Source organism: Bacillus rossius, chromosome 1 (genome assembly GCF_032445375.1).
Source record: "Bacillus rossius redtenbacheri isolate Brsri chromosome 1, Brsri_v3, whole genome shotgun sequence".
Lineage (NCBI taxonomy): Eukaryota > Metazoa > Arthropoda > Insecta > Phasmatodea > Bacillidae > Bacillus > Bacillus rossius.
This window is the reverse complement of record NC_086330.1, coordinates 291,535,559-291,550,522: the sequence shown is the minus strand read 5'-3', so window position 1 is coordinate 291,550,522 and position 14,964 is coordinate 291,535,559.

Genomic DNA, 14,964 nt, shown 5'->3' with positions numbered 1-14,964 from the left:
AAACACAATCCAAATTCCAAACGAATTAGACCTGCTTCCAGACAGTCAAACACAGTCGGCGCGAAATGCCAACAAATGGGAATTCGGAGAGGAAAAATAATCGAAGTCACTCACCAAACAGGGTAGCTCCAGGGCTCAGGAGATGTCTCGCGCCGACATCCAAATGGCGCGGACCGAGAATAGCGCAAATGATGCGACCGAAATCATCGATAAGTGAAAAAAAAATTAATAAAATTTTAACAAAGACATGACTTGTTTCTAAAGGTTCCTACTGACTGGCTACTGAATTTTTAGCTGGGATCACATCCCTTAAGACAGATGACTACATTCTTGAATCGAACGAGTAGGGGAGAGTAGGGTATAACGGGGTACTTAGTATAAATCGCTTTAATTTATTGTTTTAATATTGCGGTATCTGTCTGAAACCATCAGCATGCGTAGATTAGAATGTGAGTTTAATTTTGCAACTAGTACTGTGTCTTCTGAAATATTATTATTGCAGAGATTTTTCATTATTTGAATGTATGCACACTACCCTGTTTTACCCAACTGGTTGGGTAAAACGGGGTACAGAAAGCAGATTTTTAAATGATTAAATATGTGCATTATAAAAAATTCTGAACATCATGTAATATGACAAATAAATACAATTGTCAGTAAAAATATGAGAATTAAAAAAAAATTCAATTATAAGCCTTCACCTTACATGTTCCTCTGTATTTGCAGTAAAACTTCACAAAAACATTGGTTTGCGGAAAATCACAAACATTGTTTGAACAACAATAACATAACACTGTTAATTTTGAGGAAGTGGTTAGTCTAATAGCATAATCTAATTATGTATAACACAACCTTGCATATGCGGTTAACCCAAGTATCTGACAAAACATATGATTGTTTAATTAGCCTAATATGTCTTAGTAGGCTTGTCAGAACACAAAATAAGGTCAGAGTCTATATTCAAAACTGGCAGAAATCACATTCAAATGGCCTATAGTCATCTGTGTCTACACCAGCACATCCTTCATGGCTCCAAGAATGACACTTTAAGCATTGCACCCAACTTTCGGCTGATTTTGAAGTGGAGAACTGTTCAGCGCAATACATGCAAGGAACGTCATCATCATCAGACACACACAAAGTTACTGTTGGTATGGATTTGTTGCTGTCTTCTTTATTCTTATGTTTTTTAGAACTGTTTTGAGATTTAGACACACCAGCATTTTTCCTTTTTGAAGATTTTGGTGAAGCTGACTGAACAATAATTAGTTCGTTCTTATATGGCGAGTCGGTCAGCACAGCTGCCTTGCCACGTCGTCGTCCTCTTCCTTATGCAGGTTTCTTTTGGCATGGGGAATCGGCATCACTGTAGTCGGTGGAATTGTGAAGCTACTGTTTGATGAAGCATTTCGATGGTTTTTATCAGATAGGCCTAAACGAGATTCAGTTGGTGAAGATACCAAACCAGATGTCCCAGGAAAATTACCAACACTGACATTTCCATGGGACTCTGAAGACCTCGTGTAAGCCCGGTCAGTTGTTGCAGCAGTCACTGGAATATCACCTGCACTGTCATTTCCACTCAGTTCTGAAGGCCTGGAGTTAGCTCGGTCAGTTGTTGCAGCAGTCAGTGGAATATTACCGACAGTGTCATTTCCACTCGGTTCTGAAGGTCTGGGGTTAGCTCGGTCAGTTGTTGTCTTTTGGGTGACTGTATAAATGTACTGTAGGTAACTCTGTATAACATTTAGTATCCATAAAAAAACTTTTTTTAATTTTAAAAGTCATTTGCACAATTGATCGAAAAGATGGTTAAAACAGGAAACTGGTTGGGCAGAACGGGGTACTACCCCGTTTTACCCATTACCTGTGTACCCTGTTTTACCCTACATGCAGGTTCTCAAGCAAAAACGACAACAGAAAATCTTAACACCCGTTAATTACATCGGTAACTATGGCACAACATAGCAAATATAATACTTTACTTGAATACAACTTACCATAAAATATATCTGCAACCACTGATTAAATATTGTATAGCCAATACACGCTAAACATTTTAGTGAAACATCATAAATTTGTAATTTTCATTAATACGCACGAAATAATACTATGCGACACTTCATACTACCTCACTCTAGTGACGACGTGTAGAGGAGTAACTTACCAAACGTACACACAGATAGCAGCACGTGTACGGAAAATAACAGTGGTACCCCGTTCTACCCAACTACCCTGTTTTACCCAACTCTCCCCTACGTCGTTACCTAAGAAAAGCCTTTAACACAGAGGACGCCGAGATGACGCGGTAAGTAGCCAAAGTCAGAGTACCAAGTCGGCGAAGGCGGACAAAGCTCCTAATTAAACCGGGCGGTAGGCAATAGGGAAAAAGAGGGGGAAGGTTCGACTCTGGACCGAACATATCCGGAGGTGTCCGGAGTGGTCGTAGCCACGACTTCAGTTGTTTGCGCCAAGGGCGACTGCTGCGGTCTCTACCGGCAGGTACAGAAAGCACTAATCGACTATTACAGGCCGCGAGGAGGAAGCATAGGACCTTATGGCGTAGCTGGTGGTGCACTCTGGTGGCCTAAAGGGGACATAAAGGGGGGAGTTAGCAGGATCGCCCACAGGTGTCGCGGGCGTCAGCTCCACGAGCTGGCACCAAGAGAAAACGTTACAGTTTCTGCCGCTAGATGTCGTTGGTGATCCATCATTGCACACATGTTTTTTATGCAAGTCGTCCTTGGAGTCGTTCAACGCTTGGCGAGGTTCACGACCGATCATTGGTCCTAGGCTAAATTCTCAGAACTGAGGGGGGTGGGGGTGGGAGTGAGTGGGTACAAAAAAGCAACGATAGCTGGGAACGAGTGTCCATGGGATACTCGTTCGTGCCGAGACTCGCTACTCTCAGCAAGTCTCTGAGAAGTAGCAGCTTGCAGGCCAGAAGCTGCTCTATGTGTTTTAGTCAGGCAGGGAAGTAATATTACAAACCCGGGACGTGACTGCAGGCGAGAGAAATGTCATACGGGCTGCTAACGTCCACATTAGACTAGCAAAATATCAGATTGGCCCCTGAGAAAGGTACTTTGGTCCACTGGCACCAAGTTTAACTACGTAGAGAACACCAGCCTAACAAAGTGTAAATCACCCCTTTAGTAACCAGATTATAATAAAAATAAAATATCCAAAAATAATTAAAAATTATAATAACAAATTTTAAAAAAACCTGTCGAAATTCCTAATTTCTGGCACAGCACCTGTAAACTTATGATATAAGCAACACTAACATTTTAAAACACACGCAAACTCTATTAAACTCCTCACAACAATAACTCTCCCTGCATTACGCTGTAGTTTGACACGTTATTACCAGCAGATGTGCTTGTAAACTAAGTAACTGATAGGAGCAGACGGGCTGGCAAGCCGAGCCGGGGCTGCAAGCGACGCCTATGCGCAGAATGATGCGCAAGCGATCGAGGCAATATCTCTATTGACCTTGGGTGTATTGTACATGAGCTGCAGCGTGGTTTATTGCATGGTTAGGAATCTTATTAATGTTTCGGTTATTCATTACTAACGATGATACATTTTAGTAGGGCATTCGAATACCAAAAATTTTATTAAATTAAAAAAATTAGTAAGGTTAATATTTTTAATTGTTTTCGGTATATCGAATATTAGCACAGTCCTCCTAAAGGCATGTCCTTAATGTGAATGCAGAAAATAAATTGCATGCTCCAGTATGCATCTTATGCCATGCAAATGCCAGTAAACTCTGAATAAGTATGTCATCACAAAAATGCATAATAAAATGCCTACTTATAGAAATGAATTGTTAATGAGCGCAACATGTGTCAAAGATAACTTATAAATTACACTATGTCCTTGTGGTAACTGACCTTCCCATACTTAACCACCAAATTTGACATGAAATGTTTCTGTTCTAAGTGTATTTTTTCATTGTAAGTGCAGTAGAGGTGGCCTCTGATATCCCAAACTCATGTGTTACTAATCCAAGAAATTTGAAGGAAATGCTTCATAATACTGCAAATGGAAGAATAATAATGGCTGCATACAAGAAAGAAGGGCTTGATGAGCAGCATCGTACGATGCTAGTAAATATGGTTATAGGTGACAGGCTCCAAGGAAATAAGTAAGGAAGTGTTGCAGTCGCCCGGGTTCTCGTGTTCGAGATCCGGCGTAGTTCCTAGCGGGAAGGCTGGTATATTATGTGAAACATGTCCGGGAGGGCACAAGGCTAACTCGGTGGTTAACCACAAGGTGGGTCGGTGGGTACGAAAGCCCCTGCGTGGCCCACTAGGAATGGCAGCGGTGGTCGTGGTTGTAGGGATCCCTAGTTACTGATGCACTACTGGCCCTACACAGCATAGCACACTGATCCCTAACTGGATTGGGGAGGTTCACAATTAACGTACACGAGTCTGGTTTGCACTGTCGTCTACACGTCGCGCACTGAGTGTGCGGAGTGGACGTTTATTTAACGTTGGCAATTACACTTGCAGTTACAGTTACACAACTTTTCCTACACAATTACACTATATTTACACTGGGCACTCTGATGCGTCGTCACTAAGATCAGGCCCTCACGCTAGTCGAGGTCGAGGGGGAGAGTTTGATTAGAGTCGGCCAATCCTGTAAGTTGTGAACAGCAACGTTCGGGCCCACCTGTGTGGACCGCGGCTTGCTAAGAAAATTAGTTAAAAGTCTTTAACTAGATGTGGCCTGTGCCTGTGCACCTCGGTAATTAACGAAATGTATGTAGTGGCGGGAGTCGGCCCGCGCCGTATGCTGCACTGCCCCGCGTAAAGCGTGGTGCAGAGAGTCTTACGTTGAATCAGCTGGGATAGGCCCTACACAGTAAAAGGACCGGGCACACACGGAGAGTTAATTAAAAAAGGTTTTGGAACGTGACTATATTTACCATAATGAATTCAGCGTAGACAATGGTTGAAGGCTCCCCGTGGGACGCACATCCGCCCCGATCCGTGAGTCGCTCGGTACTGGCGTCTGGCCCTGGCGCGAGGGGAGGGGTGAGCATCCTCTTGTGCCAAGGTTTCTAAAGTTCCGTTATTCGTAAAATATTATATTAACAAAAGATTGTAAGTGGCCTTAAATTCACACATTAAAAATTAACAATTAACATAATACATATATACCTTTTGGAAATTGGATTTAACAAGTCTACATTAATTGAGTTTGAATAATCTGAGTCACACTGGTGACTGTTCGTCGCTTGGTGACTGTTCGTCGCTTGATGACTGCTCCAGTGGCGAATGCTACGTGAAAATTTGGGACGGTTTTAATTAAGTCACACACTACTTTATTTAAATTAGGCTGAAGGCCGCAAGGAGAGCACTCACAATTGTATTAATAAAAAACCACATGTGAGTGGCCCGGGCACTCCTACATCGCACTTCCTTTGCACGGGTTTGTTAATTAAAAGTGATGTGATCATTAATGTATGTTGAATTTACAATGTACCGTAATCGTGTTGCCTGGTCGGTTAAGGCATGGGCTTTGATTCTACCTTTGCTCCCCGGCGCTCGCCTGACTCGGGTGGGCCATGGCTAGGGGTGTGTTCCGTTAGCGGGGACGGCTACTGGCGGTTGCAGGTTGGGCTTTAGGGTGGCCTTCGGTCGGACGATGTCAGTGTAATACAATGATTTTTTTTCAGCAATTTCTTATAGTTTGACTCATGATGATCTTACAGCACTGAGTGCTCAAATTGTTAATCAATTCCCGAAGGAGAGAGAAGTATGTGCTCTTCAGTTAACTGTTCAACCAAATATATATCAGTGTTACTTCCAACTTAACTGATTCGTGTGGTTAATTATCTTTGTTTTTGTAGGAGTGTTATTATGTGCCTGCTGTCCATAATGGAAGAACACAAAAAATTGCTAAGGGGAAATTGATCGACAAGGTTCGCAATACCTTGCGTGAAATGAGAAAATGTGGTGCTATTCTGCCAAAAAAGAAACAACAAACGATTCCAAGAGAAAGATAGTAATTTGTTCAATATTATTTTGTGCAGAATTGTATAAGGTTTTAATGGATAATTTCACACTCAAGCTACTCATGTTGTTACAGAAGCATCAGAAGCTAATCCAGATGTGAAAGAATCAGTGTTATGGCTTAAACACTGTACAGAACCATGGTCTGCAGTGTTAGTCGAATGGGAAAATACTCACAGCCATCGTATGGAAGAACTGAAAATCAAATACTCTCAATAGTAGCATATTACTTTGAGTAATACCCAGCTTTGAAGCAACCACTTGGTTATTTACTGGTAGGTTAAAAAAAAGTGAAAGGAAATGGGAAATATAACTTTGCATCTTCACCCATACAACTATGCTTCCATTTCGTTGTGGTTCGAAATCGATTTTACAAAATTTTTTCCTGGGAAAGAGAGAGCTCTTTATGGAGAGTGGGAAACATTTTGTACTGCAGTCATTTCCCTTCTGGAGAAGAAAAGCTCTAAAGATGCAAAAGTTAAGCAATTGCTTACTTCAGTGAATAACAATGCAAGTCAAGGTATGTGTATATTCTTGTTTCATGTTTGTAGTTACATGAAATATAGGTACCTACTATGAATATAAGATTACATCTAAATATAGTACGCACTTCCTTAAACCTTATCCAATTTTTATATTATCCTGTAATGTTCCTTCTAATTATATTTTTGAACTCATTGAATTGGTAGTTAATGCTGGGCGCCACTCCTACGTATACATTTACTTTGTTATCAAAGAAAACAAGTGAAATAAAATACATAAGAGAAAAACAACAGTTCAGATCTAATGTTTAGGTAGAGTGAAAAACATGGAAAAATTAGGGTTGCTGAACATACACAATATTAAATAATAATAAAATAAAATATGATTAAACAGATAGTCTTTAATAAAATAAATATAAATAATTTTTGGCTTGGCAAGTGGTATATAATTATGTCTCTATAACAAACAGGAAATATGTTGCACACATTAAATTCCAACAAAAGTTCATTAATTCAGTTTATTATGTCCGTTGTTCTCACTCTTAGATCGAAGAAAATATATAAAATATAGTTTATTACCATTAACGTTTAATTTAAGAAAATATATACCTGAGCTTAGTTCAGTATGTTGGGTGGGTAGAACAACATGAGATTCCTGTCTAATTTCACCTCTGGGTAGGAACTGTGATATGTAGGTAGAATATTAATTGGACTAAAATGTTTGTCTTTGGATGGCTTTACTTAGTTTTGAAAGATAGTCAGTGTTTTTATTCGTAGATAATATGATATAATTACATTCGGTGCAGGAAAACGGCCTTTTACGGCGGAGAATAATGAGTCAGTTTTACTCACGTCAAGATTCACTCCTAATTACACATCAGTGCGGATGTGCCCGTTAGTAATTACATACATTTAATTACACGACGATTTAAACATCCTTACACATGGATGATCTAATTTAGCTTTGCAGATTGTCAAATATATTAGGGATTGAAACCTGGGCGATTTCATTAACGCCGTCTCCATTCCATAACTTTTTTCTTAAACTCATTTCTAAAAACACTTAACTTAAGTGACTCGGCCTCTCATTGGCCGGAGTACAAAGACCGTTAACGTAAATTTACACTTCAAAACAAATACTGACTTCCAACAATACATCTGAAAATACCAAAATGTCACAAATTTAAATTGTTAATTTCCAACAATGAATATCCTTTTATATAAAACACGTGGGAAAAGTTTCATTTGCCGTTAAAGTCAATAGTTCCCTAGAGGGGTCGTGCCAATTGTTGCTCACATGTCAGATCGGGCTACGTCATAGACTGTAGCACACGTAGATACGTCCAACTACAAATATAGAGCATTAAACACGGGAAAATAAACAATTAACAATAAATATATTAAAATGTTATTGAAATAAAATTAATTGACTTTCTGTGCATTGGATAGTCATGTAACAGCATAACCCGAAGAAAAAATGTTACTCCAGATTTTAACATCTTTTAGTAGCAAAAAAGTCATGAATGTGAACTATCAACCATATTTCCTATTTAGTTTCTTCATTATAATTGATCAAATTTGAAAGTAGCACTTGAAACAAATCTTTGCATTTACTGGCCTACTGCTTACAATTGACTTCCATTATTCAGTGTTTTATCACATTATTTATCTTTTAAAATTTTAAAAAACAAGGGGTACTATTATACGCCTTAAGTTTAATTAATATTATAAATAACACTGCATCAGTTTGTACACACTGTGTACAAACGCACATTACCGGCAACATTTTAAAAAAAATTTTAACCGACCAATATTTTACGAAGTATTATATTTGGAGACATAAATTGAATCTAGAAAATTTACTGGATGTAAGTTTTAACGTTCAGGTTAACCATACCTCATTGAATATAATTCAGTTCAATTTAATATAGTGCAGCAAAAATAATCGCCATAAATACTGCAGGTATTTTATTTTTCATAAAATAAGTTGTTTCGAATGTGTAGATCTATCTAGTCCCCTAGAACTGCCGGTAATGTACATTTTTTACTAGTTTTGTTAATGTTTATTTGGGATGCGATTGATGGCCGCTATGTTATAATGATGGCTGTCGGTATTACAGGAAAAGGTGTAAAAACGGGCACAGGTGTAAATATGGATACACCTAAAGAAGAGGATATGGGAGGCGCTGCAGACTGGCGGCCAGTAATGTAAACAGTGGCCATTGTTGCTATATTATAGCAGCAATCAGTTGGAATCTTTCTTTCAAGAAGTGTGGAAACAGTTTCAGTTAATGTGTGAATTGGTGTTTGTTCTGGCCTGCAAACCTTTGGCAGGTATGTGAAATCGTTTTATTTTCGTGTACTTTGTGTTAGTTTAAAATAATTTCACAGTGGTATTCGGTAATCAGAGATCCTAAGCTACCTTTAGAAGCACCCCTCTAGTCGAGCATGCTTTTAGGTTATGTGAGGCAGAGGCCATCTTTCTCTGGTGATGATGGTGTAAATACGGGCCTCTATTTAAAGGGGGCCCATATTTACACCATATTTTCTCTAAAATTTTCTCTTAAACAATTATAAGGTCATTTAAAGTTCTCCTACCTCAAAGCATGTGTAAGTTTTATTTTATAATATACTGGGTAATGTGCAGCATATAACATTATATGCATTATCTTATTCACTTAGTAAGAGCTAAAAAAAATCAATGTGAGGGCATTGAAGCAGTCTTTCCCCATTGAAATATGCTAGTAATAATTTTCTGGTTGTTGCAGAATGCCAAGGACTAAGAAGCGTTATGAATGCAAGAACACGAGGAATCAGTGGGATAAATATCATATGGTACATGCTATCACAGCTGTAAAAGCAAAGGAGGTTTCTGTGAAAGGTGCCGCAAGAAGATTCGGAGTACCTACCACGTAGTACGCTGCAGAGATTTCTTAAACTTGATAAAAGCCCCGAGCAAGTGGTTCAAGAATCAAGGCTTGGGAGGAAACCATTTTTAAATGCAGAGCTCGAAAAAACAGTTAGTTTCAAACCTCCTTGTGATGGAGAAAAAATGTTTTTGGGTGCACTTTGACAGACCTGAGAAGAATGGCATATTTACTTGCCCAGAGAAATGGCTTGACAACCCCTTTCAAAAACAGAGAGGCAGGACAAGCTTGGGCTGACCTTTTTCTTGACTATGTTCGTGCCCAAAAGGCTGAGATACCAATAAATGGGTTCAGAGTAACTGGAATATACCCTATGAATCGCTATATCTTCAATGACGCTGACTTTATAGCTGCTGAGTTGGTAGCAGGAAAAACTTGCTCCATAGTGGCAAATAATGTTTCTGTATCACGTGCTCCTCTACTTGCTTTCTCTGGACCATCAACATCATCTGCCTCTCCTTCAAGTTATCCTGATATACAAGCACATCAGGCTCTTGAAACACCAAAATTTTCCACAGGAACTTCAAATTCAGTTTCACCATTTGACATATCTCCTGTCCCCAACATTAAGAGGAGAACCACCACTCGGGGGCGCAAAGCAGCAAGGGCCACCCTCATCACTGGATCACCATACAAGATGCAGTTGACCAAATCGCTTGACGAAAGTGCTCACAAGAAGAGGTCGTTGAGCTTTCCCGGGGCAAGAGACCAGCCAGGAGGTAGGGGCAGAAATACAAAAAGGCCTTCAGAAAAAGAAAATTCAACCCACGAAAAGCTACATTTCATCATCGGACTCATCAGACTCCAGCGACCCTCCCCTTGTCGACAGCGATGACGATGACGATGACGACTTGAATATAAATGATGGGGATACACCAGACTCGAACAATGCAACTTGCATCTTTTGCGATATGAAGATCTCTGAAGACACTCGTGGAGAAGTGTGGGTTAAATGTGTTATGTGCCAGATGTGGGCACACTTAGATTGTGCTGGGGCTGAAAGAGACATTTATGTTCACGATTTCTGTAAATAATTTTTGGTGTGATGTTCTGTGTAACATTTTGAATTATTTATCCATTTTTAAAAAGGTTTAAAATATTTTTTTTGGAGAGGGCCCATATTTACACCCCATTTTTCCAGAGGCCTATCTTAAAGCTTTCGGTATATCTTTGTTTTGGAATTGAAATAATATATATTAATAATAGTTTTGCCACCTATAATGTAGTAAATATGTAATAGTAGTTAATAAAAGTCAATAATCTAGAATATTTTAAAAATAAATTATCTTTAAGACAATAAATATGGTGCCCATATTTACACCTTTTCCTCTACTCATCTGCTAGTCGGTACCATACCATAAAAGTTACAGCAAGTGTTTGTAATACACAATATTAAGTTACTCAACAAATATTTTTGGTATGTAACTGTTATATAAACAAAAATTTCATTGAAATTAGTTACATAATGAAATTAGTTACATAATGGTAGGCTAGATTACATCCTACCACATTATTCTTGAACTTAATAGATCACAGCACAAGGTACGGGATATGCTTTTGGTTTTAGTACAGCGTTTCTCGTACACGCGCTATAGTTCAAAGTATAGGATATGAGATATTGGGCGTTTTACCGACACTTTACAGTAAACAGTACGAGAAATGCACACATTTCTCACATTCAGTAACAAAGCGCAGTGCCGGTATAACCAAAAATGCTATGCGACAATTAGGAGGAAATTATTTTTTTGTTTTGTAGGCATTTGAAACTGTTCCTCCTTTAAATTTTAAATGGAAGGCATAAGTGTGTTGCGGAAGCAGCTTGACTTTGAGTTTTTAAATGTTGCCTTGTATTTGCAAACTTTGCAGCTCTGTCAGTCACTTGTATTGAAATAAATGTCATATGTAGGTACAATATGTATACTGTGCATATCGTACTGTTTACAAAAGTACTATATGTGCCGTGCCATAAAAGTGGATGATATCTTAGATTTTGCAATTAACTTATTGTATTTCTGACCACTATACAGTATTATTTTGTACAAAGAAACCGAGCTGCTCAAGTAGTCGTCTGATGGTCAGACCACCTTGTTAAATTGGTTTTCAGCATCACCATTGCAATTTGTGCAACGTTAACTGCTTCATAGTGGAGTGTTTTTGGATACGTTGGATTTTCAGTTATACTACTTTACTGTTTAATGACCTATTTTCAAAACTTTTTTTTGTCTCAAAGACTGGCAGGTGGGCTCATTCCTTTGCAATAAAGGTCCGAAATATCAATGTTACCTGACAGTAGGTACTTTTTTACGTTTTTTTTCTTTCTCTTCTGTTGAGGAAATCTCTGTACGCATACTTTTCACACTCGTCAGCCTTTTCCGAGTGACTCCGACGATTAAGCAAAATTATGGTATATGGATACCTTCGCGAATTGAGTGCCAGGAGAGCTTCGTCACAATTGTCAAGGTAATAGATGTGAGCAATATTTAAAGGATTAAACTCATTAGTAATGCTTCACCAGCAGGTGCTTCTTTCATGATAAATTGATAGGTTAAATTTCTGTACCTCAGAGCTAAAACCACGTAAGTCCAAATTTATGGATTTTCAGTTATTGGTGGAATTGAACTCGTCTTTGTCGATTCCATCAGTGGCAAACTAGTGCAAGTCCAAAATATAAATAGAAACAAAAAAAAGTAAAATGAAAATGAGCTAAGTCCACTCCTATTATGGAGCTAAAATGTTGTAAGTCCTCTTACTACAATATGGCTCTAAGAATTTTGCAGGTCAAACTATGCAAGTCCACTTATGTGGTTTTAGCTCTCAATAGAGACAACACTGGGGAAGCAAGTCCAACAAAACAAAATCCTTTATTTTTTTATTCTTTATTTCCAAATAGGTTTTGTCTACAAAACCCACAGTTAGTTCTTTTTTATCTCCACTTGAGCTGAGCATAGAGATATTGTAATCAATAATAGCATTATTCTTTGTTCTGAAGCACAAGTGTGAATGCATTTGCAGTGTGTGGTTGTTTCTTTTGTGATGTTTATTAATGTGTTCGAAACATGGAAGCTTTCAGTAGAAGTCAGTTACTTATAAATTTAGTACTAAAGGATTCTAATGTAAACAATGATGTTTCACATGAGAGCAAAGAACTAAATAGTGTTAATGAAGATATTATTAATGTATTACCCAAGAGCAGAAGTTGCAGTCTTGTTCCAACACTGGCAGAAAAGGTATGTGTATGGCTACAACACAGAATAATGATTCTATTATTATCAAAGTTAATGCAGTAGTATTATTCATTTCAAAATAATTTGTGTACTACTCTGTGCAGATTAAAACTGTAGCAAAATTAGTGTTTTAACTCAGTATTCTGCGAACTTTCACACTTCAAACTGTGTAATATTGTTGAATGGAAAACTATATAAATACAGTACTCCTAATACTGTTATTATTTCAATGCATTTTTTATCCTGTAATTTTGCATTGTTAACAATATAAATACCATTTTTCATTTAAGACTGCAATTAACATTCATTAACAACATGTTATTTTTGTAGGCTGTGGTTCCAACAATGTTGACCGATGATGACACAATGTTGACCGATGATGATAACAACCCAATGATATTGGACACGATGAGTTTTAACAACATAACCGCCTTATCGCCCATCGATCAAGCAAGTTGCAGTTGGATGTTCCCCACCAGAGATATAGAAAACAAAGTATGTCAGGGTACTAATGAAGGCATTTTTGTCCCACCCGACAGCAGAAGATCCAGCTCTGTTCCAACACTAACAGAACTTAAGGTATGTGTATTGGTGCATTTTGTATATCATTATTAAGTCAATTAATTTGCAATGTGGTGCATTAGTATCAATCATTTCCATTAGAATTTTTTACTACTGTGTGCACTTAAAAATTGTAGCAAAATAATTGTTTTAGCTGTGTATTTTGCGGACTTTCACGCACCAAAAATTTTTTAAATGGAAACCTTAGTAATAATTAAATATTTTTTGTGAAATAATGTTTAAATAACTAAATATACTACAAAATATAAATTTTAATATTATTTGCACTGATAATTTTTATAGTGTTGCTGTTACCATTGTTTAAGTTTATACTGGTATTAACATCTATTAAACTGTCTTTTTTTGTAGGTTGTGGTTCCAACATGGTCTGAAACAGAAATGAATGTTGGAGATGATAACCTGAAGACAGCAGATAATATGGGTGTTAACTACATGACTGCCTTAACACCTACCGATCACGCAAGTTCCAGTTGTACGTTATTTGTGTTTAGTTGTCTTGGATTTTTATTATTCATATATCTTAAAATATAAGTACTACGTTTGTATGGTTCCTTATATTGTTTCAGATTCTACTGCTCATATGAATGGTTTTTCTACAAGTAGTGATTCATCGTTTACCAAGTTCGTGAAAGAACCAGAAGGGATTGTTGATATTGATGATCCTTCACCATCAACTTATTTAAGCTGGGAAGAAAGCAACACTGCTGAGTTACACTTGTTATCTTCAAGTCCTATTACTGAAATCTTAGGATTTCCAGACCTTCAAGCACATAATGGTCAACCAAATGTTGAAATAAATGACATTCAGGCTCACAGAAATAAATCACTCGTTCCTTACGATGATAGCACTTCTGAAGATGATTTTCCAAAAGAAAAAAACAACCGAGGAAGGAAAAGGATAAGATGCGAAAAAAAATGGAAGAAAAATGTTAGAAAGGCAAGAAGAATCAGTGGCAAAAAATATGTAAGTTGCAAGGGCACAGTAATGGAGGCAAAAATATTAAAGCCTCCTTGCAAGGAAACATGCAGGTTAAAGTGTACACAACGCTTTGACGAAAACAATAGAATACGTATCCACAAGGAATTTTGGGCAGAAGATAGGTCATGGGATTCAAAGCGGCAGTATATCTCTTCTTGTGTAACAGCAAAACCAATCAGAAGATCTAGACCTAGAGACTTCTCAAGAGAGAATGAAAGGACGAAGAGTAACACATATTCCCTCACTATTGACAATAAGAAATTGGTTGTTTGCAAGGTGTTTTTTTTAAATACCCTATGTATCTCAGAAAACTTTGTGAGAACAGCGCAAGCTAAGACATCTGAAGTAGGGATGGTTGTCGCTGACCAACGGGGTAGACATGTTGCAGTGAATAAAACACCCGAAGAGATTGTCAATGACATTAAGAGACACATTCGTCAATATCCTGCATACGAAAGTCATTATGGTAGGGAAAGAACATCCAAAAAGTATTTGGGAAGTCATTTGAATATTTCTAAAATGTATTCTTTGTATGTTGAAGAATGCAAGGAATTAGGAAGAGAGTGTGGGAAAGAATGGCTGTTCAGACGGATCTTCAATGAAGATTTTAATCTTGCCTTCCATTTACCAGATGTAGATACGTGTGATATGTGTGACCGATATTTGTGTCTACTTAAGAATACTTCAAGTGAAGAGGAAATAAATGAAATAAAAGAAAAACAAAAGAAGCACATAGAT